Consider the following 6,000-nt stretch of genomic DNA (forward strand, 5'->3'; position numbering starts at 1 on the left):
TTTCAGCTGACCTCTTTACCATATACATATTAAAATATCACATATATATATGTATATATGTGTGTATATATATATATATATTTCCGGACTAGCAATCTGTATGTAAGATGTATGGTAATGCTTTGGTATCAACTTTCAAAAACCTCCTGTCCCAGTGAGAAGCCCTTTGTACTATCTCAAGTTCTGTTCTCATAAATGGGGATGCCTGCACCATACTAATAAGGAAGAAGCTTTCCTTGTTGAAAGTATCAACTTGATTTTCACATTCACTGTTATTGATAACTGTGTTAACCTAAAATGATTTGTCTTTTGTTGGTTTTAAGTGAAAAAATCCTAAACATGAGTCAAAAATACAAAACTTACAGGATAGAGTTCAAAGTACTGCAGCATCACCAAAGCAGTTAAGCTCTTAATATAGGTCATAATTATTGTGAATTATTGTAATTTTCCCTCATAGTTCAGTTGGTAAAGAAGCCTCCTGTGATGCAGGAGATCCCAGTTCAATTCCTGGGTTGGGAAGATCCACTGGAGAAGGGATAGGCTACTCATTCCAGTGTTCTTGAGCTTCGCTTGTGGCTCAGCTGGTAAAGAATCTGCCTGCAACACGGGAGACCTGAGTTTGATCCCTGGGTTGGGAAGATCCCCTGGAGAAGGAAAGGATACCCACTCAAGTATTCTGGCCTAGAGAATTCCATGTACTGTATAGTACAAGAAGTAACAAAGAGTCTGACATGACTTTCACTCACTCACTCCAGTGTGATTTTGAGCTTCAGTATATGACTTTCAAACATCTTTGATGTGAATGGTCATGTCATTGATTAATAAAAGAGATTATAATTATTGCTCTAAAATTTGCATTTTAAAACATACTGTCCAACAACATGGATTTGAAGTTGGTCAAATAAATTAAGAATAAAACTCTATTATGGTCCTCTATTAAAGCTTATTTTGAAGGTATATTTTATAACACAGGGAACCTCCTGTGATACATTATTGAAATTCAAAATCCTATTCACAGTTCATTTTAATTTTAAGGTAATTTGTATATGAAAGGAAAAACCCCAAATAATGAGCTCTTACAAATAATTTTTATTGTATTTGCTGTGTTTCATAGTTTTCAAATTCACTGCAAGAATGAGTATGAAAAAGTGAAACAATGAACACCTATGTGGGAACCTCACTCATTTATTAATAACAGTGAGGAACTTCTCTGCTAATTTAATAATAACTTTCAAATAATGGAAGAATATTTCCTCCATTTACTAGTGTTATCCATGATGTAAAGTCTACAGACATGACACATTTTAAATTTAATCTGCTTCATTAATATTTTCTTCAACATTTTCTTAAATCTACACAATTAGCAAAATAATACACCATACCCCAAGTTGTAGGTTTCTTTGATGGTTTAGATGGTAAATAATCTGCCTGTAATATAGGAGACCTGGGTTTGATCCCTAGGTCAGGAAGATTTCCTGGAGAAGGGAATGACCTTCTCCAGTATTCTTGTCTGGAGAATTGCATTAACAGAGGCTACAGTCCCTGAAGTTGCAAAGAGTCTGACAGGACTGAGCGACTAACACTGTCTCTTTCACTTGGGTGAAAATATCCCCATTGGTTTTTAAGCTATTACCACCACAGTACCAAACTTGTAATTGGGAAAAGATGTGCATGTACAGATACAATAGATATAAATAAACTCAAGGATACAGATAACTGTGACCTGCAGTCAAATTCTTTATAAAATGATGAGTTAGGAGTACTTACCATCATATTTAATTAAGTGTATATAACTAATGTTAAAAATAGCTCATTAAAAAAAAACTCTCACAAGTTGGTACTATCTAGATCCAGCACACTATTATCCAGGTGAAAAAAAAATATATATATATATTAATATATGTGCTCATGTATGTGTGTGTATGTAAGAGACAGAATCAATATATATATATTTATTATATATAATGTAATATATGATATATAAATATAATATATATGCTTATTTATATAAATAGTTGTATATTTCTAAACATAATATATAACATAATATATAATTTATATTATATATTAATATATTTATAATATATAATGCTATATAATATGAGATATTATATATAATGCTATATATAATATAAAGTTTATATTTTATATATATGTTAATCTATCCCAACTTTAAACTCTGGTCATATAAAATTCAAGCACATATATATACACACATAAATATAAAGTAACATGTGTTTGTAAGTATATGTGTGTACATACAGATTTTTATACGTATATAGGTTGTTTTATATGTATGTTTATATGTATGCTTCTATGTATATATATGTTGCTTTATACATATATAGGTTTTATACATATATAGGTTGTTTAGTCACTAAGCCATGCCCAACTCTTTTCTGACCCATCAACTGTAGCCTGCAAGGTTCCCCTGTCCGTGGGATTTCCCAGGCAAGGATGCTGGAATGGGTTGCCATTTCCTTCTCCAGGGGATCTTCTGAACCCAGGGATCAAGCCTATGTTTTCTGCATTGGCAGGTGAATTCTTTACCACTGAGCCACCAGGGAAGCCCCACACATATGGGCAAATATGTATTTTTTTTTTTTGCAAAGTTGTTTACGAATATAATTGAATATCCTCCATTGCGGACAATTTTAGCACAATATGGAAATTGAGGGTAGGGATAGAAAGTAAAAGGAAAAACAGACCAGGATATACATATTTTTTAAATACTTTCTCAGTGTCTCCATTTCTTTTTATTTGTAAAATGGGCTGACAATAATAGGACTTACTTCACAGGCTGGTGGAAATGAATGAATGAATCTATGTAGGTAAAGTACTAAGAATGGTGTATTATGTAACATAAAAATATTAGGCAGAAGTTAGTATTTGCTGTGATTATTATCATTTTGATTATTAGAAAAAAAATTGCAGAATGAAATTGCTCTATGTTGTATTTTTCATATATTTTAACAACATTCTCTCCAGAATGCTTGTTTCAATTTGAACTCCTATTAGCTGTGTTTGAGACTGTTTAATAGGTGACACTCCCTGTAATATTCTATATTTTTAAGCTCAATTTTACAAATGAAAATCATATTTAATTGCTTTAAACTATAGTTTTTATTATTTATCATTCACATCAAAGGTTTAATTAATATGCATGATGAGATGTTTTCATTTTTGATTTTCAATTTGATTCATAAAAATTGGGAATGTGAGAAAAGTATACACATTAAATAGATCAACCAGTATTTCCTTTATTAATTTCTTCCTTTAGTATGATCTTTATAACTGAACTCCCACTCTAGATATGCTAGAAATACAACTTCTTTATATTCTAAGCTATATGAGGATTTTATTTTTTCACATAATTTTATCCCAAAATTTTAAGATATAGTATAAGAAATTCAACTTTCAAATTTTTTTTTTAATTTTTATAAATGTATACAGTGACTATTTTTCCTCATTGATTTAAAATGTTGCTTATCACACTTTGGACCTCTAAATACAATTTTCTTTTTAATTTTCTGTGAGTTTATTATTTTGCCAGCACCATCCTTGTTCTCCTAATGTTTGCTCTGTTTTTGAAGCTCTTGTATCTTAAGTACAGGGCAGAAAATATAACCACTAAAGGTTAAAGTGCAATAGAGTTTATGACTGACTAACATGGGCACCATAATTTTTTTTATTTCTTTTCTTTTTTTTTTCACTATAACTTTTAAAAGCACTTCGTTGTGAGGAGGCATAGTTTGTGAGGTATTTTCGGATTTGTTTTTGCCATCACTTTGATTTTGATTTTTTCCCTCTGAAAATAAACATCCATCTAAGTTAGCAAATAATAATTAAGTGTTGGAAAATAGATAGGGGTATTGATTCACAACATCTGTGATGATATGCCTCTCAGCTAAGGTTATTCATATATTTAATGTTTTAATTGCTTGATAAACTATTTTCCATGTAAAGCAGATATTTCTTCCCAATTATAGAGTTTTGTTTTTGTTTTTCTTTCCTCAGTAGATATTTTAAGCTGAAAAGATGCTCTTACATTTGGCTAAAGAGAGATAATTAAGACTTTCTTTAGAAAAGCAAGATGTAAAACAAATTCTTGTTTTATAGACTCACAATTCTCTAGAGCTTTCCTGGTGGCTCAGACAGTAGTGTTGGGATACAGGTTCGATCCCTGGGTCCAGAAGATCCCTTGGAGAAGGAAATGACAACCCACTCCAGTACTCTTGCCTGGAAAATTACATGGATGGAGGAGCCTGGTAGGCTATACTGTCCATGGGGTCACAAAGAGTTGGACACGACTGAGCTACTTCACTTTCACTTTTCACAGCTTCTCATTTCTTATCTTTGTGAATTAGTCTGAGAAGCTTTTAATCTAATTAATCCTTAATCAAATTTAGCACCACAGGATGAAATTTTGTATAGCTGCCAATGTGCGTGGATTTAATTTTGGATTTGCAAACAATTAAATAAATCATCTCCAGGTGACCTATGCCTATTAGTTTATGGTAAGGGACAATTTAGTAAATTTAAGTATTTCAGTAATTTAAATGTCAGTATGAATCTGCATTTGTGTGTGTGGTGTGACTGTGACCATGTGTATTTATGAACACTTATTTATTCTTTCTTTCAAGTTACCTAGAACTCCTGAGATATTTTCCAATATGAAGTAAATAAACCTACGTGAGGTAATAGAAAGAGATCAGGTCTGGAAATTCAGATACCTGTTCTCCACTTTACCTACTGTCTATTTCTAGGATTCATGTTATTGAAGTGTAGAAATATTGGATATATAAAGCTCAACATTCAGAAAATGAAGATCATGGCATCTGGTCCCATCACTTCCTTGCAAATAGATAGAGAAAGAGTGGAAACAGTGTCAGCCTTTATATTTGCGGGCTCCAAAATCACTTCAGATGGTGATTGCAGCCATGAAATTAAAAGATGCCTACTCCTTGGAAGAAAAGTTCTGACCAACCTAGATAGCATATTCAAAAGCAGAGACATTACTTTGCCGACTAAGGTCCATCTAGTCAAGCCTATGGTTGTTCCAGTGGTCATGTATAGATATGAGAGTTGGACTGTGAAGAAACCTGAGCACCGAAGGATTGATGCTTCTGAACTGTGGTGTTGGAGAAGACTCTTGAGAGTCCCTTGGACTGCAAGGAGATCCAACCAGTCCATTCTAAAGGAGATCAGCCCTGGGTGTTTTTTGGAAGGAATGATGCTAAAGCTGAAACTCCAGTACTTTGGCCACCTCATGCAAAGTGTTGACTCACTGGAAAATACCCTGATGCTGGGAGGGATTGGGGGCAGGAGGAGAAGGAGACGACCGAGGATGAGATGGCTGGATGGCATCACGGACTCAATGGACGTGAGTCTGAGTGAACTCCAGGAGATGGTGATAGACAGGGAGGCCTGGCATGCTGCGATTCATGTGGTCGCAAAGAGTTGGACATGACTGAGCGACTGAACTGAACTGAACTGAACTGAGGACCACTTCAAATTCTGAAATACTATGATTCTAAATTTAATAATCATGAGATTTATTTCAGAAGGAAATCATTGTTACAGTCTTGACTATTTATGTCTTTCATATCTAGATCTGAGTTCTAGAACTTTTATTATTTTTTGTGTGTCTGCTCTTTATTTTTTATTTACTTTTTTACTTTACAATGCTGTATTTGTTTTGCCATACATTGACATGAATCTGCCACGGGTGTACATGAGCTCCCAATCCTGAACCCCTGTTCCCACCACCCTCCCCATATCATCTTTTCTGAGTCATCCCAGAACTTTTAAACAAATTTTATCTTGGTCATTTGCCTTTCCAGGTACTATTAACTCTAGAAATGTGAATTGGGACTTTGGATAAGTAGTCACAGTGTTAAGGAATCTACCTGCCAATGCAGGAGATGTGGGTTCCACCTCTGGGTTGGGAAGATACCCTGAAGAAGGAAATGGCAACCCACTCCAGTTATCCATGGACAG

The sequence above is a fragment of the Ovis aries genome, chromosome 21 (assembly GCF_016772045.2).
Source record: "Ovis aries strain OAR_USU_Benz2616 breed Rambouillet chromosome 21, ARS-UI_Ramb_v3.0, whole genome shotgun sequence".
NCBI classification, from domain to species: domain Eukaryota; kingdom Metazoa; phylum Chordata; class Mammalia; order Artiodactyla; family Bovidae; genus Ovis; species Ovis aries.